The sequence below is a fragment of the Rana temporaria genome, chromosome 3 (assembly GCF_905171775.1).
Source record: "Rana temporaria chromosome 3, aRanTem1.1, whole genome shotgun sequence".
NCBI lineage: Eukaryota > Metazoa > Chordata > Amphibia > Anura > Ranidae > Rana > Rana temporaria.
The window spans coordinates 384,532,252-384,558,601 of record NC_053491.1 but is presented as its reverse complement, the minus strand read 5'-3'; the positions used below and the strand labels follow the sequence as shown (position 1 = coordinate 384,558,601).

The 26,350-nt window shown below is 43.8% G+C and overlaps 1 protein-coding gene across 11 annotated transcripts in view; it reads left to right on the top strand.

Moving 5' to 3' along the window:
• Nucleotides 1-26,350, top strand: part of DGKI (diacylglycerol kinase iota) — a 483,473-nt gene that overhangs the window by 441,150 nt on the left and 15,973 nt on the right. The window lies entirely within an intron of this gene.

Here is a 26,350-nt window from a genome sequence, read left to right as displayed (position 1 = left end):
CAAACAAACGAAAAAAAAAACATCAATTGCAGCCTCACTGTGCCCATCAATCAGGGGCGATCCACCCTATAGGCTCACTATGCAAGCCACTTAGGGCCCCGCAAAGCTGCGGAGGGCCCCCAAATTACTAGAGGCTCCGCCTGGTGAAAAGTCATTTTCGGCCCCTCACCCTGCTTCTCAACTCGCTGGCTGCATGGGAGAAGAGGTAAGAAGTCAGCACCCCCCGCTTCTCACTTTAATGTATGATGTTATTTCCGACAGCAGAACACCCCCTCCCCCCGCTTCTCAACATTAATCTTTAATGTGACATGTCACTGTCGGCAGCGCCCGCCCCCCCCCCCGCGCTTGTGACATGTTATTTTGCTTAGGGCCCCAGGGAGGTCAGGATCGGCACTGCCATCAATTGTCGCCACTGTGCCATCAAACGCAGCCACTGTGCCCATCAATTGTCGCCACTGTGCCATCAATTGTCCCACCCCGAAGGAACACATTTAACCCTTTGATCGCCCCTGTTAACCCCTTCCCTGCCAGTGTCATTAGTACAGGGCATATTTTTTTTTAGCACTGATGACTGTATTAGTGTCATTGGTCCCCAGTTCTAAAAGTGTCAGTTAGTTGTCAATTTCGCAGCCCCGCTATAAGTCCCTGTTTCCCGCCAATACTAGTAAAAAAAACTAAAATATCCCATATTTTGTAGAAGCTATAACTTGTGCGCAGACCAATTAATATACGCTTTATTCGGATTTTTTTTTACCAACAATATGTAGCAGAATGCATATTGGCCTAAATTCATGAAGAAATTCGATTTTTTACATTTTGTTATTGGATATGTTTCATAGCAGAAAGTAAAAAATATTGTTTTTTATTTTTCAAAATTAGTCTTTTTTTGTTTATAATATAAAAAAAATAACCGCAGAGGTGATCAAATACCACCAAAATAAAGCTCTTTTTGTGGGAAAAGAAAGGAGATTTGGGTACAGCGTTGCACGACCACGCAATCGTCAGTTAAAGTAATGCAGTGCCGTATCGCAAAAAATGGCCTGGTCATAAAGGGGGCAAACCTTCCGGAGCTCAAGTGGTTAATCAGTACAGTTTTCGTCTGAAAAGAAGATCAAATACATTGCGTAACTTACACATTTGTATTCTGTCCTACAAGAATTTTCGTACTTTAGTAACTTATTCACTTTCGATATGGAGCTTGGCTTGCAAAAAACAAACAAAAAAAAAAGCGATAATCTTATGATGTGTACTAGGCTTTACACACCATAAATATCGTATTTATTGGCGTATACCGCGCACTTTTTTGCCCTGAAAATCAGGGCAAAATCGTGGGTGCGCAGTATACGCCGATACCCGCTTTCCCGCGCAGAGTTTGAATACTGCGCCGACATATACCGAGCGCAGTACACTTGGGTATAGTCGGGCAGTCTCGGCTCCTTCCGCGCTCACGTCCTGGACGTACAGGACGTCAGCGCGAGAGTTGCCGAGCCTGCCCGACAATACACGAGTGTACTGCGCTCTGTATAGGTCGGCGCAGTATTCAAACTCGGCGCGGGAAATGAGCGGGGAAGACGCGAGGACAGCACAGAAGGACGCCGGACCCGACGAAGAGGACACCCGAAGCCACAGACGGACACCGGACCCGACGAAGAGGACACCCGAAGCCGCAGAAGGACGCCGGACCCGACGAGGAGGACAACCGAAGCCGCAGACGGACGCCGGACCCGACGAGGCCGCCGATGGACGCCGCACAAGACACCAAAACTGTAAGTACAAAAAAAACTTTTTTTACACAGGATTCGGGGCAACTTTAGGGGTGCGCGGTATACGCGGGAGCGCGTTATACCGCGATAAATACGGTACTGTCAAATCATTTTACATCTTGTTGTTTGATAATGGCATCAGGGTTGATTTACTAAAGTCATAGAGATTGTTCACTCATCCTATTCAATAAAGCCGTGTTTACTTTGAGTAACTAATCATGTACAAGGGAAATAAAAAAATAAAATGTAAAAAATAATTGAATCCTAACCATACAGTACAAACGGGGAATCGTACGCTGTTGCCTACTAAGTGAATTGAGGTGAACAGTCACTTTCCAAAGTACAAATTTTAGGCTGAAGTTTTGTAACCGCAGTTATCCTTTTTTGTATTTCTTCTTATTTCATTTTATTTTGGTGAAAAAGAAAAAAAGAAACAAAAAAGTAATCCTGAATATGATAGAAAACGATTGCTTACCTCCAAACTAGGGACTAAGAGCTTGCTTGCTGTGCACCTCTGCACACGACAGGAAGTGTATTTCTCTGGGCACATACAAAGAGATATAAATGTATCTTCTTTATACCTCCCTTTTCACAGTTTTTGTGCAGCCCTCCCACAAGTTCAGAACCAAAAACTAAAGGGTAACAAGCCTGTGCGGGAAGCCTAATCTTTGTAAACTTTATACTTAAAGTGGTTGTATAGTAATTTTTTTACTTTTACCTACAGGTAAGCCTATAATAAGGCTTACCTGTAGGTAAAAAGAATATCTCCTCAACCTGTACGGTTGAGGAAATATTCCCCTTGCAATGAGCCGCTGACTTCAGCGGCACATGCGCACGGGCTATTCTCAGCTGAAAGCCTGGCAGACGCCGGGCCTTGCTGGAAAGAAGACTCTCGCGCATGCGCGGAAGTGACGACATCGCGGCTCCAGCCACTCACAGCGCTGGAGCCGCGATACCCGGAAGACACACCAAGGCAACATGTCAGCTCCCTCGGCGTGGACCAAGTAAGTTACCGATGCCTCGTTCTAAGGTAAGTATTTCATTATGAGCTAGTATGCAGTGCATACTAGCTCATTATGACTTTTGCCTTACAGGTGTATAAAAAAAATTAGGGGTATACAACTGCTTTAAAGGGGTTGTAAAGGTTTGTTTTCTTTGTCTGAATTTCTCACTTTCTGTTCCTCCTCAGTAAGCATTTCTGGCTGACTAACCCCCAGCCAGAACATGGGGGCAAGCTAACTGAGGAGAAAAAGGAAGTGAGTTATTCAGACAAAGAAAAGGTAAGTGAACCAACAAAGCACTAGCTTAAAGGAACCCATTTAGAAAATAAAAAACAAACCTTTACAACCCCTTTAAGCCTAGGTTCACATTGGAGTGATTTGTCATGCAATTTGAGAGATCAAATCAATCAAAGTCGCAGCCTATTGGAAGCAATGACACTGTTCCAATTGGTGCGACACCGATTTTGCGGTGCCGCACCGATTTGCAGAAAAGTAGTTCTTGCACTACTTTTGCCGATTTCAGGTGCGACTTCAATAGACATCTGTGCATGAAGCCACACAGATGTCTACCAGGTAGCATGTCAAATCGCACTGACCTTTGCTACTTTAAAATCGCGCTACTTCAAGTAAAGTGGGCGCGATTTTAAAGTAGCATCAATGTGAATCAGGGCTTAAAGCGAGAGTCCACCCGAAATTTTTTTTTTTAACATTAGATTGAGGCTCGTTTTGTCAAGGGGAATCGGGTGTTTTTTTTTAATCGAAGCTGTACTTACCGTTTTAGAGATAGATCTTCTCCGCCGCTTCCGGGTATGGTCTTCGGGACTGGGCGTTCCTATTTGATTGACAGGCTTCCGACGGTCGCATACATCGCGTCACGAGTAGCCGAAAGAAGCCGAACGTCGGTGCGGCTCTATACGGCGCCTGCGCACCGACTATCGGCTACTTTCGAAAAGTCGTGACGCGATGTATGCGACCGTCGGAAGCCTGTCGGAAGACTGTCGATCAAATAGGAACGCTCAGTCCCGCAGCCCATACCCGGAAGCGGCGGAGAAGATCGCTCTCTAAAACGGTAAGTACTGATTCGATTTTAAAAAAAACACCCGATTCCCCTTCACAAAACGAGCATCAATCTAATGTTAAAAAAAAAGTTTTTTGGGTGAACCTCCACTTTAACTGTGTAACTGAATTAAAAAACACACAGTGGTTAAACAAAAACATTTTACATTTAAAGTGTATCTCAGAGCAAGAATATAGTTTGCAGTACATGTCTGCAAATACACACACATTTCCTCATGTTTTTACCTTATAGAGACCCTGCAAGTTAAAAAAAAATACTTTATGTGGGCGAACAACACACAGCATTTTTGTGGTGTCAGCCCTGACAGTATCGTGCTCGGGCGGATGCTGCCTATGTTAGCTGTTTTTGTGCCCGGGCGGCTGCTTGCACCATAACAACCAATGACTCCCAACCTGCAAAAGCTCATTTCAGGGAGACGGTAAAGTCATTTCAGCGAGGTGACGCTTCGAGCCGGTATCCCCCCCCCCCCAATAAAATGCAGATTTACCAGTGCCAATTAAAAAACATAATAACAATAAAACTTTGCAGAATAGAATACAGTAAAAAAGAGCAGAACAATAGAGAGAGAATAGAGAGGAAGAGAAAAATAAAACAACAACAATTTTATATATATATATATATATATATATATATATATATATATATATATATATATATATATATATATATATCATTTTTTTTAACACTTTTTTTGTAACTGTAACTGTTCAACTTTTCGGTTCCAGGTTTGGGTCTCAAAATGCGATGGCATCTTGGGAGACCCTGTGTAAGTGTGCCTAGCCTGTGAAATGCTTTACCCTACGCTAATACTTCACTCGTGTGTGGAAGCGTTCAAAACATTCACCAATACAAAGACCAGGATTGGCAGGACAGCAGGGACAAAAATAACGGGTGTCACGCCTATATCCATGCTTGGTACAGACACAACATCTTCTTTGGGGGGCTCATTGGGTAGGGGTACTCTCGAGGACATACGAAAAATGTCTCTCATGCAGTCGACTTAGTGCATTTGTTTGGGGATGGTGAGGTGCAGAACCGCCTGGATACAGGAGTTCTAAGATGATCTCATCCTGGAATTGAAGGAAGGATCCAGTCCCTCCTGAAGCTTTGTATAAGACATGAGCGTTCAGCAAAGCCAATTGAAATAAATATAGAGACACTTTTTTTGTACCAGCATCTCGCCTTACGGGCAATATGATACGGCGCCATCAACTGGTAATATTGGTTATATTGGTGGACACAGAGGGGTTTCTCCACAACACCAGCCACCGTACGAATTTGTACTGTCATGTCTGCGTGAAGGGTGGTAAGAACGAAAACATTCTTATTGTCCCGCCACTTCACAATTATTACACCTGCAGCAGGCTCTCGCCCCCAGCCTAAGACGGGAATCTACAAGCCGCTGGGGAAAGCCCTGGCGATTTGGTCGCATGGTGCCACATGCTCCAATCTGACGATCAAACAAGTGACTAAAAAGTGTCACGCTGGTGTAATAATTGTCCACGTATAAGTGGTACCCCTTTCCGAATAAGGGTGACACCAAGTCCCACACAATCTTGCCAGCGCTCCCCATGTAATCTGGGCAGCCCTCCGGCTCTACCTGACTGTCTTTGCCCTCATAAACCATAAAGCTCCATATATAGCCTGTTGCCCTGTCACAAAGCTTATAGAGCTTGACCCCGTATCTGGCACGCTTGCTGGGAAGGTACTGCTTGAAAGACAAGCGGCCATAAAATTTAATTAGGGACACATCAACGCAGACAACTTACTGGGGATTGATTATACAAGGCTGCAAAACGTTCGTTGAAGTGGTTTATGAGGGGCCGAATTTTGTAGAGCCGGTCGTATTCAGGGTCTCCAAACGGACGACAAAGTTTATTGTCATTGAAATACAAGAACTGCAGGATCGCCTTGTATCGTTTCCTGGCCATGGAAGCAGAGAATATGGGCATATAGCCGTGTGGAATTGTGGACCAATAAGTACGCAACTTCGGAAATTGGTGTATGCCCATGTTGAGGCAAATGGGATAAAAATCAAGTGACGTAAAATCAGCTGTTTCCACCTGAATACCGGGTTGGCCAGTGAATGGGGGAAATACGGGTTCTGCAGAAGTGGTGGGGACCCAATCAGGATAGGCAAATTCTGCAGGAAGGGCACTATGGGCACGATGGGCCTGTCTTTGTCTTCTTCTTCTTTCTGGCATCTTGAACTGCACTTATGGGACTCGCCACGTCACCACGTGTAACTGCAGTGCTGGATGAACGACCAGGGTGTACTAGGCCGCTGGTGCTTGCCAGTTCACCAGAACAAGGGTCCTGCGGTTCTTGCTGCTCAACAACATTAGAACGGGGTCGGGTACGCCTGGCCTTAGCATGGACCACAACTTCATCGTCAGAGCTATCTGGCATGGAGCCGCTGTCGTCTACAGAATCGTATTCTGAGCCAGAATCTGACAGATGTGTGACCTCCTCTTCACTATCTGTCATGCTCAGAAACGTGTAGGCCTCTGCACCAGTGTACATTCGCTTTGCCATTTTGGGCTCTAAATTTAGTGATACACTAGTGATGATTCACAGGTAAAAAAAGCACCCGACTGTCAGCGACTGTAAAAAACGCTTCCAAAAAAAACTGTTAGCGATCGCAGGGATCAGGCCTGTCTCTACGAACGCTGCAGTTATGTGTGTTGTGTTTTGTAAGTGACAGTGATCGATCGATTCTGCACTTGGGTGGGCTGGGCTGGGCTGGACGGAGGGGCAAAACGCAGGTGCTAGCGGGTATCTGGGCTGATTCCGGTAACAATGCGTTTTTGGGTACCCTAAACTGCTGGTTACGCTAGTATAGATCTGATCAGATCAGGTATTGATCCGTTCAGATACTATACCACTAAGGGGGGTGTATGCTTTGCGCGTGGGTGTAAGCGTTACTGGCACTAACCTAACGCTGCCTGAGGCGACGCAGACCCTGACTGACGCTAAAATTGTATTGATCTCACCCGCCGGGCGATCAGGGGGTTAAACCTTTATTGGGTTATATACGGCAGGTGCCCTGATGTTATAAACAGCAAACTAACTAACCAGCGGCAACCGTAACACTTATACGGTGATCACTGGTGAAAGGGTTAACTCTAGGGGCAATCAGGGGTTAAAACCTTCATTTAGAAAATTTATGGTGGTACCTAACGCTATAAAAACCTGGCGGCGAATTTTAAAAAATAACTGCGCAACTAATGTGAATATTAAAGTAGTGTTGATACAAAGTAAAATGACATTTGAATAGAACAAATCTTTCGCCCATACATGAGATGATATCCCATTGGTAATGAAAAATAATGAATCAAACATGAGAGAGTCTATTGTTCAAACAACAAAATATGCATCTGATGGTAATTTAATAGTAGAAAGATTCCTTTTCCCATTCAAGCAGATAGTGACATCAAAAATGCAAGAACCTCAGAAAAAGTGCATGGATAGACAGGACACCTCCACCTCTCAATCACACTGTCCCTTACCAGAGGGGAATATCCCAACTAGAGATCTTCTGACAGCAGATGGCTTACTCCCCAGCCAGGGGGTTGCGTGGCAGGATATCCAAGAGCCAAAACTTCTCCCACAGTGGACCGGTAATCAGTGTTGATTGAAACTAATATGGAGAAGAAAAAAGGCTACATAGTGTGAACCCATATAACAATTTATTAAAAAGATTAAAATCACACTTACAAGAATGTAGATAAAATTCGCTAGTGAAATAATAGCCGGCCTGCTAGCACAACCCGTTCACTCCGGGACACAGTATGCGGTTTCTAGACGTCAGCACGCCGCCACCCTACACCGTTTCGCACGAGTGCCCCAGGACGAAGTCTTAGTAGACGAAACGGCGTAGGGTGGCAGCGTGCTGACGTCTAGAAACCGCATACTGTGTCCATATGGGGGAGGGGAGAGCAATTGGGCAGCAGACCAGGCACCTGGATGCAATTTATTGTCGCTGTCAAGCCCTGCTGTAAAGGTTTTTAAAGCTTTGCCTATGGATAATTTAATGTACCGTAGTTTGTTGCCATTCCATGGGGCATGTGCAATTTCAAAGCGTGACATGTTTGGTATCTATTTACTCCGCATGACATTCTGTCATGACGTGCTGTCCATTTTCATCAGATCTCTCCATAGGAAACAGCAGCGCTCGACAAGCCCCTCCCCGCTCAGTGAGCAGAGAGGAGCTTGTCATCCGCCAGCTCAGCGGAGATAAACGGACTGATCTCCATAGCGACAGAGTCCGCCTAGTGAGAAAGGAGCCTTATTCTCTAGGGCCTTTGCCAAAAAAAAAGATATATATTGTTTGGAGGCAGGGCAGCCATCAGGAATTATGGGGCCCCTTACACAGCTTCAGGCATGGGCCCTCTGAAGCAGAGAACCGGGGGGGGGGGGGGTAGTTCCAATCACGAGAGCCTACACAGACATTCTCAACATACTTTCATTCCTACATTGTCTACTCTAGACAGAGCTAAAAGAAGAAGACAGAACTCAGAACACAACAAGATGCAGAACATAGTTTACTTATAGTTCACATTTCATTCACGCCAATATAGCTTTCTTGTAACTCCATTTTGATACATGTTAACAACTCAATTCATCTTAAAACATCCAAACAAGTATAATGGGTATCTCCAAACCCCAAAAATAGCATGAAGGGGGGGTAAATCGAGAATTCAGTAATGTCATCATTGTTGTCTAGCAACGCCATGCCACTCAGTACCTGCTTATCAGTGGGAACAGTACAGGAAAACCCAATAATGTACCGCATGTGTTGATGCACACACATAAAAATGAGCAAACAGCGATAAAATCTTGTGTGGGTGCCTCTTACACTGTACAACATATGACATAAAATGAGTGGGGATCAAAAGGACCAAAACAAAAGCAAAATCAAATCAAATATATACATGTACATTATGAAAGAGAGAGAAGCACTGCTGTTCTGGGGCACAGCACTGGATCGACATCAAGATAAGCATGGGGGAGGTCTGAGGAAGATTGGGGAGAGAAGAAGCGGCACAGGGAGTCAGTCAGGTGGGTTGCATTCCTACCTTGTCTGCTCATTTGCTGAGAAGAACATGCTAGAAGGGGAGGAGAGAGCAGAGTGACAGAGAGATGAGCTCATCGGTCTGCTGCTTCTCTATTCACTGTCCAATCACTGGCTGGGGGAGTAACAGTCTGAAAGTTTTATTTTACTGCAGCAGGACAAATCATGTCCCTTCTGTGCCTGCTAAGGCAGAGGTGTTTATGTAATGCTTCCCCCTAAAGGGCTGCTGGATTATTAGTACAGCCAGGCATCATGCATTTTCAGCAAACACTCCACAGTCAATAATCCTGTCCATGAGCTTAGTTTTGATCATTTTATTAGGGGGATGTAACTTCAGACTGACTGTAAGGATCCAGATCTTTTCCACAAGAAGAAATCTAATGCAGGGAGCTTGGTACTTGAAATGTGCCCAGCAGAGATGAAGGTAGGCTAAGCACTGTCCCTCGGGAAAACAAGCTAGGTTTTGCACCCAGCTGATTTCTCCCTTGTAGGCTTGGGGACGGGGGAATGAACAAAATAAAGATCACTCACTTAGTCACTGATGATTTCTGGGGCAAAGATGGCGACTCCGGTTCAGGGCTTTTGCTGTACAGTCGCCATCTTTTATATATTTTTTTCCAAAATTGTGGCTATTTTTGTTTATAGTGCAAAACAATTTAACCGCAGAGGTGATCAAATACCACCAAAAGAAAGCTCTATTTGTGGGAAAAAGAGGACATACGTTTTATTTGGGTACAGGGTCGCAAGACTGCGCAATTGTCAGTTAAAATAACACAGTGACGTGGCAAAAAACGGGCTGGTCCTGAAGGGGAGTAAATTTTCCAGGAGGGCAAGTGGTTAAACCCTCTTATCGAGAAATAAATGAAAAAATAGTACTACAGCGCTACTAAATACTTAATAATATGTAACATCAAAAAAATTCCTAAATAATAAACGCAGCATATGATATGTTAGTCAAACAAAAAGTGAAAAATCAATAGTAATAATATGCGCTGAGTATTAACTTCTGTGATGTGAACCGGTTCCGGTTCACATCACAGAAGTTAATACTCAGCGCATATTATTACTATTGATTAAACCCTCCTATTGTTTATAACGTGTACAGCCAAGGAAGCAGCTTCTTTTTCATCTGCAACTGCCATAGTGCTACAAATGTAATCGGTTATCACACCAGCCATTTGACACTTTGGTTGAGGACACAAGCAAATGTGACAGTTACCAATCCCAGCATTCCAGGAATATAACTGTTTTTTAAAAACGGTTTAAATCGATAGGTTTAGTTGCACTTTATGATTTACTGCTGTTCAGGGGCTCTGGGCTTCAGCAAAATGGCAGCCTACAGCAAGAAGAAACAGGAGCAATGCTGGAGGCAATTTTCAGCACACACTCATTTTGGTAGCCTAATTATTAATGTGAAATGTTTGTTCCTTGCTAAAGAACATTATTTTTTATCAAGTTATGGGTAAAGTTCTGCTTTTGTTGGCATCCAAAGAGAGTGTGGCCTTCTTTGTCCATGTAAGAGTTAATCCAACCTGTTTTCACATAACTTCCCCATATTGTGTCTGCTGGTGGCTTGTCTGGGGCCCGCAGAGTTTGGAATCCAAGGCCATGGATGGGGGAGCGGATTGGCACCAAGGAGGCTGCAGATGGGGGATCTGAGGGTCACTGCAGACATGGGAGGTCTGTTATGAGGATGTTTTTCACACAGAAAAAAAAAAGAATTTCAAGGCAATAAAAAGTATCAAAAGTGAAACAAGTGCAATTTCATTTGTACAGAGTTTGCTGAGAAAATAACAATGTTACACTACGCTGGTTTTCTGCAGCTTCAGGCACATCCCAGCAGTACAACACACTTTATGTTCAACTCCCAAAATCGTTATTTAACCATTAAAAGCCTTTGTTTCTTATCACTAATTTGTCCTCTAAGGCTGCATTCACACCTAGGCGTACAAAATCGCGGCGTTTTGTCCCGCGAATTGCGGCAACAAATTGCGGCGTTTTGTACCGCAATTTGCGGCGACAAAACGCCGCGATTGTGAATGCAGCCTCACCCCCTCTATGGAGATGGTTCACATCTCCTATGCCGAAAGCCGCCTGAAAAAAAGGTCCGGGACTTTTTTTCAGGCGCCAGGCGTTCGGCGTTCGGCGTGGAAATGTGAACCATCTCCATAGAGGGCAATGTGTTTTCATCCCTCCAGCGTCTCGGGGGTGCTGCGGCGTCACACTACAGGCGACAAAACGCCTAGGTGTGAATGGGGGTAAAGCAGTATTTGATCTGGTAGAAGCTTCTTCTTTTGAATGATAGACATCTTGTGGAACCTTAACACAGTTAAAGCTGGCACCAGGCACACAAACATTTGTTTAAATACTTCTATGTAGTTTCCATTTCATTGGCATGTGGTGCCTTGCTCCCCATATCCTTAGCTGACACTGTACAAATCCATTTGTTAAAAAATATATTCCTCAATATTCACAAAGGGTATAAACTCACTTTGTGTGCACCAAATGCCTTTGCAAACCTCGACGCTCCCTTGTAAAAGTAGTGGGGACATCATTACGTAGCCCAGGGGTGCCCAACCTTTTGAAGAGCAAGGGCCACTTAAGCGACTTGGTAATCGATCGCGGGCCACAATGAGCGGAGTGGGCGGATGGCAGGTCTGTGTCTGCTCTGCATATGCAGAGCAGACACGGACACGGCCCACTGTACTGATTTTTTTTTTTATCGGATTGGAGGTAGGGCACAAGTCGGTTTACATCTGCCACTCCTTAGAGGTGAATTGAGGGTCCAATTGGGTTGTACTTACTGTGTAAAAGGGGCCCAAGGCTGCTTTCACACAGATGTGCTGCGGTTTACCCAAACTGCAGGTGCAACACTGTGCACCTTTGGCTTTCCTGCACTTTGCAATAGACTTCTATTATATTCTGCATGTTTGGTGCACTTTCAGAAAGCTCATCAAACTCACAGGTAATAACAGACGTCTGTGGCTCAGTGCAGGTAATCCGCAGGTGTGCTCTGCATCTGCGGATCAGTTTGAAAGCAGCCCAGTAATCACTGCAGAACAGATATGTCCATATATATATACTGTATATTTATATACATACACACTGGCCCGGATTCAAATAGAATTGCGCTTTTTTTGCGGAGGCGCAGGGCAACGATTTTGCCCTGCGCCCCCGCAAATTTGCTCCGCTGCCCTCGATTCATTGAGCAGTAGCTCCGTAAATTGCGAGGGCGCGCCGGCAAAATTGCCCGGCGCTAGAGCACGCAATTTAAATGATCCCGTAGGGGCCGGGAATCATTTAAATTAGGCGCGCTCCCGCGCCGAGCGTAGAGCGCATGCTCCGTCGGGAAACTTTCCCGACGTGCATTGCGGCAAATGACGTCGCAAGGACGTCATTTGCTTCAGAGTGAACGTGAATGGCGTTCAGCGCCATTCACGAATCACTTACGCAAACGACGTAACATTCAAATATCGCGACGCGGGAACGACGGGTATCCTTTAGCATTGGCTGCCCCTACTATTAGAAGGGGCAGCCTTACGCTAAACACGCCGTACGGAAACTACGTAACTTGCGTACGCAGGGCTCACGCAACATTGTGAATCGGTGTTAGTATGCAATTTGCATACTATACACTGAGCACAATGGGAGCGCCCCCTAGCGGGCATCGCAAGAATGCAGCCTAAAATATGCGTGGCATAAGAGCCTTATGCCGCGCAGATTTTAGGCTGCAGTCGGCGTTCCGATGTTCCTGAATCAGGAGCATTCGTAACGCCGGAGCAAATAAGCAATTGCGCTGTGTAACCTATGGTTACACAGGCGCAATTGCTTATTGAATCTGGGCCACTGTGATTTTAGTAATAAACAGATCTTTAATAAGTATTCTCTTCCATCCCAGAGCAGGAGGTCGTGGGCCACATCGGAGGGCTCCGCGGGCCACATGTGGCCCCCGGGCCACTGGTTGGTCACCCCTGACATAGCCTTTGCAGAGAGCAGAGCTTGTGGGAGGGGCCCAGCAGCTGCGCTAACTACAGGCTGCCTGCAGAAAACTACAGGAGGGGCGGAGACAAGACCAGTCATCCTGCACAAGGAAAGAGAGCAGCAGTGACTGGTCTTTATTACAGGAAACTTTTGCACAGAGGGAAAGTTTAATTGTATAGATCTGGATGAAATACACAAGGACAAAATTCAAGTAGAAATACTCATGTCTCTAGTATTTAGACACTATTAACTTATTAAACTATTTAGCTTTGGGTTGAATGGGGAAAGGTTTGAACCCCAGTTAGCACTTTTGGGGGATTTTGCACAAGATCTTGTTTTTTCATGGGTGTCAAACAGAGCAGAAGAGAGAAAAGAAGAGAAAATCTCTCAATTTCCTGTCTCATGTGTATCAAACAGAGCAGGAATGAGGCTAAACCCCTCACAACAGGTAGGACACAGTCAGCAAATAAAACATCTAGGTGAGTGAGGAAAGTTTAGAACCTCTGTCAGGATTTTATTGATCCAGAACAACATACTCAAAGAGGCGATGGGATCTTTTAGGCCACATGCACACTGGACATTATAAAAAAGCCAGTAACGTTAGCGTTACTTACGTCAGCATTTTGTAGTGTTTTTTTTGTTGTATGTTTTTTAGCGTTTTTTAGGAAAACTATATTCCATAAAAGCTTATGGCTCAAAAACGCTGATAAACGCTAAATAGTTTTTTTGGGCATTTTTAAGCTGTTTTTCAGAGTAATGCCCGCGTACACACGGTCGGAATTTCCGACAACAAATGTTCGATGTGAGCTTGTTGTTGGAAAATCCGACCGTGTGTAGGCTCCATCGGACATTTACTGTCGGAATTTCTGACAACAAATGTTTGAGAGCTGGTTCTCAATTTTTTCGACAACAAAATTTTTGCTTGGAAATTTCGATCGTCTGTAGCCAATTCTGACGCATGCTCAGAATCATTAAACTTAATTTTTCTCGGCTCGTTGTAGTGTTGTACGTCACTGCGTTCTTGCCGATCGGAATTTCCAACAACAATTGTGTGACCGTGTGTATGCAAGACAAGTTTGAGTGAACATCTGTCGGAAAAAAATTCACGGTTTTCCTCTCAAAACCCACTAGTTCTGGGTTTTTTTTCCAGCTAGAAAATGCCCCTGTCAAAAACTGCTGTTAACAGCCTATGTGTGCATGGACACATAGGATAACATGCTGGGGGGTTTATTGACTGAAGAAAAAACATCTGAAGCCAAAAACAGCAGCTGTAAGAACGTCTAGTGTGCATGAGGCTTTGGCCCCTTTCACACGATAACCCTGCTCAGATCCGCCTGTCCATTTTTCAGGCAGATCCAAGTGGGTCACCCATTGACTTTTAAGGGCAGGCGGATGACAGCAGAGATGTGTCCGCTTACACCCGTCTGCTATCTCAAAACAGATGTATGGCTATACGTCTGCCATCCATCTTGGCAGGTCGGATGAGATCTGATGAAAACGGACACGCTGTCCTTTTTCGCTCGATCTCCACATAGAAACCAGCAGGGCTCTGACAGGTCCCTCCCTGCTGAGTGAGGGACCAAGGACCTGTCATCCGCCGGCTCAGCGGAGATCAACGCTGCGAACTCCCGCTGAGGGACTCCGCTGATCGGATCCGCCTCGTGTGGAAGGGGCCTTAGACTTTATTGTGTAATCAGATAAAACAAAACTTCAAACAAGCTCAGTGTCTCTGGCGAGTCAGCTTCCATTCAGCATAGCTTTGCTTGATGTGCACCCAACAGTAGCTAAAACCATAGAAATACAAAAAGGAGTGCCAGACCAAAATCGAATAAAAGAGTCCAAGACAATTTTAATTGTTGGTAAAAAAAAAAAGTCATATGAAAACAGTTAATACGTTTTTGGGGCAACACCCCCCCCCCTCCTATAACCAGGGCTACAAGAATAAGTAAAAACCACAAAATGTGAAACCTCACATAATAACAACAAACTTGTTACATTAGTTATCTCAACTGAATTAGATATATATATATACAAGCAATATATATATATTCAAAAAATCCAATAAAGAAAACATATAAATTAAACAATAAACATATATTAACCACTTCGCGCCCAAGGTACGTCATAAGACATCCTGGACTTTCAGTGGGGATATCTGAATGATGCCTGCAGCTACAGGCATCATTCAGATATCCATATTTTCAGCCGGCGATTTTGTGCACCATAAGAATGATCATAGCGGCAGTTCATAGCGGCAAGTTTGGTGCCATTCCATGAGTGTGCGCAATTTTAAAGCGTGACATGTTAGGTATCTATTTACTCGGCGTAACATAATATTTCACATTATAGAAAAAAATTGGGCTAACTTTACTGTTTTGTTATTTTTTGATTCATGAAACCGTTTTTTCCCCCCAAAAATGCGTTTGAAAAATTATTTCGCAAATACCGTGCAAGATGAAAAGTTGCAATGACCGCCATTTTATTCCCTAGGGTGTCTGATAAAAAAACATATATAGTGTTTGGGGGTTCTGAGTAATTTTCTAGCAAAAAAATATGATTTTTGCATGTAGGAGAGAAGTGCCGAAATAGGCCCGGTAAGGAAGTGGTAAACTTGCATCCTGCAACATGCAAAAAATTACTGACAAATCATGCTGCGGAAATAGAAAAAAAAAAGGGTTACAAGAATAAATAAAAAAGTAAGAGATTAAGAGACCAAACTGCTAAAATAAAACTAACTGGCTCCTAAAAAAAACAAAAAAACTGAGACCATGCTGCTGAAACAAAGCCATTGAACTTCTTGCCACCCACGTAATGAATATGTGTGGCGGGAAATAGAGTGGGCTTTACCACCCACATGCTGCACATACAGTATTTGTCTAAGAGCAGCATAAGTTTCGGTGCTGAGAGTGCACTCACTGCATGCTCCCAGCACAGAAGCCGAACTGGGATAGAATAGACTTCTTAAAAAAGAAATCACCATCTAGCTATTAAAAAATTTAGGGCCCACTGCATTACACTAAAGCGATTGTTGCAATATGCCAATGCATGTGCATTAACCACTTACAGACCAGAAGATTTTCCCCATTAATAACCAGGCCATTTTTTGTGATACAGCACTGCATTGCTTTAACCGACAGTTGTGCGGTTGTGCGACGCTGTACGAAAACAACATTTGTTTTCTTTTTTTCTACACAAATAGAGCTTTCTTTTGGTGGTATTTGATCACCTCTGCAGTTTACATTTTTTGCACTAGAAACAAAAATAGAGCGACAATTTTGAAAAAAACAACAAGTTTTGCTATAATAAATATCCCCCCAAAAATTTTTTAAAAAAATAAAAAATTCTTCATCAGTTTAGGCCAATATGTATTCTTCTACATAAAAAGGGGGGGGGGGGGGTTTGTGGTAGGAGTGTCCTAAATAGATATGGCACCTCATCCCAGAAAATATTAGACAATGGGAAAAGGGAAGAAAGGGGATTATAACGGTGCCTTAAATGAATATCAAAATTATAGTCAAAGAAGATATATGTTTTATTACATCAATAGAGTAGAAATACAATACATATACAATTTCATAAAATCAGCAAAAAGTAGCAAATACTGGCCAAGGTATTGAAGGCCTAATGGAATTACAGGTCAGATGGTCCCTGTAACGGTCAGGGGTTAACACCGTTCACGATCTTCCATTCCACCAACCACGACAGCTTATCCGACACTCCAAAATCCAGCAGACAGGACCCATTGGATTTTCCCCAGAAATAACGAGACAGAGCTCTGTTACTGGTTCCAAAATGTATGACTGAATCTTTAATAGTACACTTTCAGCTTTTTATGCAGTTACAGGCATGTTACAGGGACAATGAAACTCTCCACCCCAAACCATCACACAATGGGGCTTCATACACATTCTCTTAGACAATGACATTCAGTTAAGTTAATTATTAGTCACTCCACACACAAAACAGTGTTATTAGCATACATAATGAAAGGTCTTAGGAGCAGACCTATTTAGCACAATGGACACAGAATGTATTAGCATCTCACAATGGAATGTCCAGCAGCAGACGCAATTAACACCTCAAAAGCATGTCCCCCCCCATTGAATGAAAACACTCCATTTGGAGTCAGACTTTAACAACTTGTAATATTCCAAGATATCCTGCAAACATGAATTATCATTTATCAGTCACCCTATGCTCAAAAGGGGCACAGGGTGACCCTAGACCCAAGAGTCATTAGTGACGCTGGCACAGGAGTACTCCCCATCCTTCAAAGGTCTCTGGGTGTCACAGGCCATTCCGTTACAGTCCCTACATGTTTTGGCAAAACATTGGCTACTTCAGGGGAAGTGATCGTGACCAAGGTCATATAAATGGCTCTAGAAGAAATAGAAAGAGTTTACAACATATTTACCAGCATTAACAACCATAATATTATAATAATGACATTGACGTAATATATTGTGATTAACTGGAGAAGCGACACGACATATAAAGTCTCCCATCCCAGGACCCCCCATGACCCCAACGAGATGTCCACCACCTACCCCACTGCCTCCAAGCAACCAATCAGGCACCAAAGACGCCCTGTGACCGTGGCCAAACACCACCACAGTATGGCTACAGAGGGCAGAAAAGGGTCTGGCTTAGTCTAAAACAAAAAAAAAACAAAAAAAAATGAGCTATAAGGCGAATGGGCGATACACGTCCAATTGATGTGACTAACATAGTCTACATACATACCTAAGGTATTAAGAATTAACCACTTACCCCCCGGACCATATTGCTGCCCAAAGACCAGAGTACTTTTTGCGATTCGGGACTGCGTCGCTTTAACAGACAATTGCGCGGTCGTGCGACGTGGCTCCCAAACAAAATTGGCGTCCTTTTTTTCCCACAAATAGAGCTTTCTTTTGGTGGTATTTGATCACCTCTGCGGTTTTTATTTTTTGCGCTATAAACAAAAATAGAACGACAATTTTGAAAAAAATGAATATTTTTTACTTTTTGCTGTAATAAATATCCCCCAAAAATATATAAAAAAACATTTTTTTTCCTCAGTTTAGGCCGATACGTATTCTTCTACATATTTTTCGTAAAAAAAAATCGCAATAAGCGTTTATTGATTGGTTTGCGCAAAAGTTATAGCGTTTACAAAATAGGGGGTATTTTTATGGCATTTTTATTAATATTTTTTTTACTAGTAATGGCGGCGATCAGCGATTTTTTTTTTGGTATTGCGACATTATGGCGGACACTTCGGACATTTTTGACACATTTTTGGGACCATTGGCATTTTTATAGCGATCAGTGCTATAAAAATGCATTAGATTACTATAAAAATGCCACTGGCAGTGAAGGGGTTAACACTAGGGGGCGGGGAAGGGGTTAAGTATGCCTGGGTGTGTTCTTACTGTGGGGGGGGGTGGCCTCACTAGGGGAAACACTGATCCTCGGTTCATACAGTGTATGAACCGAAGAAAAGCATTTCCCCTGCTGACAGGAACGAGAGCTGTGTGTTTACACACACAGCTCCCGTTCCCCGCTCTGTACCGAGCGATCGCGTGTGCCCGGCGGCGATCGCGCCCGCCGGGCACACGCACGGGAGTCGGGGGCGAGCGGGGGGCGCGTGCGCGCGCCTCCGGCGGCGCGCGTGCGCCCCTAGTGGCGGCTAAAGGGTAGGACGTCATAATACGTGATCTCGCCTAGGAGAGCCACCTTGTGGACGTATTATGACGGTGCGGCGACGGCAAGTGGTTAAAGTTTGAATTAAGGGACGCTGATGATGACAAAGGTGGCTGTTAATGGATTTATATGGATTCTGTTATAACCAATTGTAGTACAGGAAGAAAAGATAAAGAAAAAACAAAACAATAATGATTAGAACAAAGGCCACTTTAGACCTAGTTAAGCATAAGAGCATCATCAATTAGAATGAACTCCCACTCACCTGAAAACTAAGCCAGTGCAAATATATGCATCAGGCAGAGTCACTAGGAAAAAATAGGTGAAATATAATATTCTTCTACATATTTTTGAAAAAGAAACAAATCACAATAAGCGCATATTGATTGGTTTACGCAAAAGTTATAGGGCCAGATTCACAGAAAAAGTACGCCGGTGTATCTGCTGATACTCCGGCGTACTTTCAAATTTGCCGCGTCGTATCTTTATTTGTAATTCACAAACAAAGATACAACGGCATTTGGCTAAGATTTGGCTAAGATCCGACAGGCGTACAGCTTCGTACGCCTTCGGATCTTAGGATGCAATACTTCGGCGCCCGCTGGGTGGAGTTCGCGTCGTTTTCCGCGTCGGGTATGCTAATTAGCTGTTTACGGCGATCCACGAAGGTACGCGCGTTTGTCGCATTCTCTTACGTCGTCGCTAGTCGGCTTTTCCCGTCGTAAAGTTGCGATTGCTATTTAGGTGGTGTCAAATTAGACAGCCCATGTTAAAGTATGGCCGTCGTTCCCGCGTCAAATTTCAAAAAATTTTTGGCGTAAGTTTTTCCGGGAATACGAAAGTACGTAACGCACGTCGCCGTTCAAAACATTACGTCGGGTGACGTCATTTCGCGCAAAGCACGGCGGGAAATTTAAAAACGGAGCATGCGCAGTACGTTCGGCGCGGGAACGCGCCTAATTTAAATGGTACACGCCCCATTTGAATTAGGCGGGCTTGCGCCGGACGGCTTTACGCTACGCTGCCGCAAGTTTACAGGTAAGTGCTTTGTGAATCAAGCACTTACGCTGAAAACTTGCGGCGGAGTAACGTAAACGGGATACGTTACGCCGCCGTAATTCTACATGAATCTGGCCCATAGCGTCTACAAAATAGGGGATAGATTTATGGCATTTTTAGTAATTTTTTTTGCGCTTTTCAGTCTTCGTGCTTTTCAGTCTGTTACAGCGTGACAAATGTGCTATCTCTATTAGGAACTCTAGTTTTACCAGAACAAGCGCTCCCATCTCATAACTTGCTTCTGAGCATGCACATTTTTTCACGTCGTTAAAGCCTACACACGAAAATTAGTTTGCTTCACAGGGTCCTGTCTTTAACCACTTACGGACCCCCCACTGTATATATACGTCCTCTTTTTAAACATGGATATCTCAGTAACGGCAGCAGCTGCTGCCACAACTGAGATATCCATGTTTTCAGCGGGCGGCAGTGTAAACGATAACGGCGGTCTCCGCGGCGGATTCGCCGCGAGATCGCCATTATCGGTGGCGGGAGAGGGGCCCCCCCCCTCCCGCCGCTTTTCCGCGCCCTCCGCCGCTTACCGGAGCCGTCGGTAGCGACGGAGGAGATCCGATGCTGCCGCCTGGAGAGTGAGGACTTGAGTGAGGGCAAGATGGCCCCCACCCATCCTCATAGCTCTGCTGGGCGGAAGTGACGTCAAAACGTCAGTCCCGCCCAGCCTCTTAAAGAGACAATTTTTTTTCTGTCATTTTTTTAAATGACAAATTTTCCTTTTTTTTTTTTTTTTTTGCATTTAAGCCTAAATATGAGATCTGAGGTCTTTTTGACCCCAGATCTCATATTTAAGAGGACCTGTCATGCTTTTTTCTATTACAAGGGATGTTTACATTCCTTGTAATAGGAATAAAAGTGATCATTTTTTTTTTTTTATATTTTAGTGTAAAAAATAATAAAATCAATAAAATTAAATAAGAAAACAAAAAAATTTTTTTTTTAAAGCGCCCCGTCCTGACGAGCTCGCGCGCAGAAGCGAACGCATACGCGAGTAGCGCCCGCATATGAAAACGGTATTCAAATCACACAAGTGAGGTATCGCCGCGATCGTTAGAGCGAGAGCAATAATTATAGCCCTAGAGCTACTCTGTAGCTCAAAAAATGCAACTTATAGAATTTTTTAAACGTCGCCTATCTAGATTTTTAAGGGTAAAAGTTTGACGCCATGCCACGAGCGGGCGCAATTTTAAAGCGTGACATGTTGGGTATCATTTTACTCGGCGTAACATTATCTTTCACAATATATAAAAAAATTGGGCCAAATTTATTGTTGTCTTATTTTTTAATTCAAAAAAGTGAATTTTTTCCAAAAAAAGTGCGCTTGTAAGACTGCTGCGCAAATACGGTGTGACAAAAAGTATTGCAATGACCGCCATTTTATTCTCTAGGGTGTTAGAAAAAAAATATATAATGTTTGGGGGTTTTAAGTAATTTTCTAGCAGAAAAAAATGTTTTAGTCTTGCAAACACCAAATCTGAAAAACACCTGAGGTCTTTAAGTGGTTAAATAATAAATCATGACCGTATGAAATCAACCTAAACCATTCATCCAACATCCATCATGATTGCATTTGTTGCTTTATGAAAAAAAATATATTTAAAAAAGCAAAAAACACTTGATGTAACCAACCATTTTAGCATACTGTATTAATGTTTCATTTTGGATTAACTGTAGAGGTGTGTCATTTGCTTGCATACCTGTTGCCCTAATGGTGTCCCATTTTCTCATCTCAGAAAGTAGGGAGGTAAGCTTTATAACCTTTGTTCTTTGGGTAGGCCAACTTTTAAGTAGAAAAAGCTGAATAAATCTATAGGTCATTGTAAGGTGATTTGACTGTCTGGCATTTACAGTAGAAAACTCCTTTAATTGGAACCCTGTTGAACTATACACCCATTTTTCTAGCCCTGCATTTTGCTAAATGGCGTTTCTTTACAGACAGGATCTGGCTTCTATAATTGCGACTTCCATTCAGACGGCTCTGTCAATTTCATACTTAACCATTATCACCATTGTAATTCTAACCATTATCACGTCCGTTTGAGGCTTCCACATCCTTTGTACTTGTCTGCTCCTCTCTCTTAATATTCCCTGATTGATGAACATCAATTCTTTCCCTCTTAGTCCTTCCTGTACGCCGGATCATTATCCATTCAGAGCTTACAGCTCAGGGACTTGTCAAAGAGCGTACAATGGGCCTTCTGTCTGTCTGCTGTCAGATTCTTCTGTTACAAACCAGATGACTTCGAGAAAGCGCGGCTCTTGGCCTGTAATAGCACAGGTGTACGTGCGCAGTTTTTCTGCAACTAAGCAGCCTTGACTGCTAAAATGTCATCTACTCAGCAACAGATACATTTTCGAAGCTATTCAATGAAGGTTATTCCTAATTATCTTTACAAATTAATACAAGCAGATATAATGTAGTAATTGCCATTGCTGACCTCTCCTCTTGAAAATGCTAGTTGCTTGGCTGCCAGTCCAATAGCTTTAATACTTTGTAAGTCACTGACCTGGAACTTCACTAAGACTTGTTGCATGAATAAAATAGTACAGATCAATAGTTAGCCAGGTAACTAGTGTTTTCAAAAATAGATTAAGCAATGGCAGCCTACAGATTTCTCACTAGGTTCTGGCCAGCCCCTATTATAAACACAAGCAAGTACTACAATAAAGATATCCTTTTATCCTTTATTACATCAAATGGTTACAAATTGTCTCCCCCGGTATTCTGATGCATTTCAGGCTGACGCGTTGCCCTACTCAGGCGTTAAGTCCGGAGTGGCTGAAACATGTCAGCATAACTGTCAAGCTGCTTTGTAGCTATTTGATGTAATAAAGGATACCAAGGATCTTCTTTACCAGAATACAGGCTTATGTTTATAATAGGGCTGTTACTAATTAAAATGAGGAGTCGTTAACATCAGTCTGTCGGCATGTAGATGTCCCGTGAAGGGAACTATCACAACTCCCAGTGGATAGTTGTAGAATCCCAGGTTGATAGAGGGAAGTGATAGAGGGAAGTGTAACAGCCCTTGCGTGTGGCGGATAGTAAGGTCCCGCCGGCATGCAGATATGAAGGCACAGCAAAGGAGCCCTTCAGATGGACACGGCAAGCCCCGCCGGTGTCCGTGACATCACCGGATCTCCAACGGAACTCCCTGAAGACCCAGGAGCCGGCGAAGAGGTGAGTACCGATCAAAAGAATTGTAATCGATCAAAAAAATTAACGATTAATCGAGGAATTAATAATTTATTTCCACAGCCCTGGTTTATAATAACCTTTACTGCAGTGGTGTGCAAGGCCAAGACTGAGAGTGCAGCTTCCTTTATTTGCTATCCAGCCAGCTGCTAGTTGTACTACACATTGCCCTCCACCTCAGCCCTATTCATTCCTATGGGAGGGTCATACTCCACTGGGTTGCTGGAGGATTGCATGTGTATGGCTGTCAGGTTTCTGCAGCAAGGAGATCAGACACGTAGGAAGGAAACTGAGACCAAACAAACAAAGTAAATGTCCTTAAAGTGAGGTTTATTAACAGTGGACAGACACCAATAAGCCTTGCAAGTCTGGCTGGTTATTACAGCCTGCTTTCTTCTGAGAGACACCTGCTGGTGGACACTGGAACTGCAGCAAACAGCCCAGAGCAGCACAGTGCCACCAGCAGGTGAACTTAATCCTAACAATGGCTCTCCTATAGCAATAAGTGAGGCCACATGCATAGTAGAAATAGAAAGCTGGCCACAATGTTGCCCCTGCAATTGCTGTGCAGCAGCAGCACTGGACATAAGCACACAGTGAAAATTGTGGGATTAGGGAAAAAGGTAAGTATTTTACCAGGTGGGCTGGGAGGTTTACTTTAAAGCGGGGGTTCACCCTATCGACGAAAAAAAAAAAAAAAAATTTTTCTTTTACCTTAAAATCAAGCATTGTAGCGCGAGCTACAGTATGCCTGTCCCGAATTTTTTACCCCCGTACTCACCTTGTAGTCGTCCATCGAAGATACCGGGGAATGGGCGTGCCTATGGAGACGGAGGATGATTGACGGCCGGCTCTGGCGCGTCACGCTTCTCCGGAAATAGCCGAAATAGGCTTGGTCTTCACGACGCGTGCGCATAGCCTGTGCGCAGGCGCCGTGAAGAGCCGAGACCTACTCCGGCTGTCTTCGGGGAGAGTGACGTGCCAGGGCCGGTCGTCAATCATCCTCCCTCTTGAAAGGAACGCCCATTCCCCGCGGGAGCCGAAATCTACGATGTCCGATTACAAGGTGAGTCCGGGGTTAAAAAAATCGGGACAGGCATACTGTAGCTCGCGCTACAATGCCTGTCTCGATGGTAAAATGTGTCGGGGGGGGGGGGGGGGTGAACTACCGCTTTAAGGACAGCCGAAATGGCAAGTTATCCTTATTATTTAAGAAAATGCTTGTGTTGAGGTACATTCATAAATAAAAAAGACTCTGTTACAGCAAGGCTGAAGTAAAAATGTGTTACCTATTGAGTGCGGCAGTCCATTTTTAAGTCACTCTTAAAGTAGAACTATGGGCAAAACTTGTTTTTGTTCTTAATTTTGGATAGAGTAAGGCAGGGTTATAACCCCTGTAAGGTTTATGTTTGCCATCGTTGTGCCATTAGAGAGATATACCTTCACTTCCTTCCTGTCCCATAGCCAAAACAGGAAGTGAGAGGAAATCTCTAAACAAATTAAAGCGGTAGTTCACCCCCCCCCCCCCCCGACACATTTTACCATCGAGACAGGCATTGTAGCGCGAGCTACAGTATGCCTGTCCCGATTTTTTTAACCCCGTACTCACCTTGTAGTCGTCCATCGTAGATTCCGGCTCCCGCGGGGAATGGGCGTGCCTATGGAGAGGGAGGATGATTGACGGCCGGCCCTGGCACGTCACTCTCCCCGAAGACAGCCGGAGTAGGTCTCGGCTCTTCACGGCGCCTGCGCACAGGCTATGCGCACGCGCCGTGAAGACCAAGCCTATTTCGGCTATTTCCGGAGAAGCGTGACGCGCCAGAGCCGGCCGTCAATCATCCTCCGTCTCCATAGGCACGCCCATTCCCCGGAATCTTCGATGGACGACTACAAGGTGAGTACGGGGGTAAAAAATTCGGGACAGGCATACTGTAGCTCACGCTACAATGCCTGATTTTAAGGTAAAATAAAAAAAATAAAATTTTTCCCGTCGATAGGGTGAACCCCCGCTTTAAGGGAACCCCTTTACTAAAACTCATGTCCCATTGGAAGGTTTCCCCTCTATTAGTTTCCTGGGGACAACCCAAAATTTGGGATTTTAGTTTCTTTCACTTTCAGTGATAATGGTACACAGAAAAAATAGAGAGAGGGTGAATCTCCCTAATGGAGATAGCAATAGAAACTGGCAGGTGTTCCCAAAAAGTTTTGCCTTTAGGTATATTTTAATGCTTTAAAGTTTAATCTGCTTATATTGCCTTCGCTGCCCCTTCCCCCTCAACATACTACTGACATTTTAAAATAAAATAAACTTTTCCATTTTCATTGCATACCTTATTTTAGACCCTTGATGTCATCACTGGATCTCTGTGCATGTCTTTGCAATGCAGGCAGATTATGGTTGGTGGGAGGGTCTGTACATAACTACCCGAATACACCACAGAACCCTGTACTCCTCTCAAGAGACCCCAGCACTGTTGCAGACAGAGGGCTATTCTTTGAAGGAGTTATGTAAAAATCAAAATACTTTAATGGGTGGGTGTCAGTCTAAAGGAGTGGTCATTTCTAGGCATGCTGCATTTGCATTCACACTACCCTAAGTAATGCCCACATATGATTCTGAGCCTCTATTACTTAAAGAACTGACATCCAATAAAATAAAGCATTGTGCCTTGGCTATATAATGATGGAAGTCCTTCAGCCATCAAATGAGGCAGGATCTGACTTGCTGCAGCTTCTGATGTACACTGTGAAAAGCTCACAGTGTGTAGTGAAATAGAGTAAGACATTTCAGTACAGAAGAGGAATCTGTATAACTGAGTACAACTGAAGGTAATGTTGGGTTAAGCTTAACTAGATGCCGACCAGCCGCCGCAGTTCTACGGTTCTGGTGGTCGCGATCACCGCCGGGCACCTGCGATCGCTCGTTACAGAGTGAAAACCGGGAGCTGTGTGTGTAAACTACCCCCTATTTTGTAAACGCTATAACTTTTGCGCAAACCAATCAATAAACGCGTATTGCGATTTTTTTTTTAGAAAGATACGTAGAAGAATACGTATCGGCCTAAACTGAGGAAAAAAATCGTTTTTTTATATATTTTTGGGTGATATTTATTATGGTAAAAAGTAAAAAATATTCATTTTTTTTTCAAAATTGTCGCTCTATTTTTGTTTATAGCGGAAAAATTTAAAACCGCAGAGGTGATAAAATGCCACCAAAAGAAAGCTCTATTTTGTTTGGGGGCCACGTCGCACGACCGCGCAATTGTCAGTTAAAGCGACGCAGTGCCGAATCGCAAAAAGTGCTCTGGTCTTTGACCAGCAATATGGTCCAGGGCTTAAGTCGTTAAAGAGCATTAGTGGTTTATGGATAGAATATCTGTTGGGTTTTTACCGCTGTGTCTCATAAGATTTCCCTTCACCTCCAGTTTTGGTGATTGGGGGTTAGAGGGACAGAAAGTAATGAAATATCTTCCCAAAAGGAATAGCGATAGCAACAAC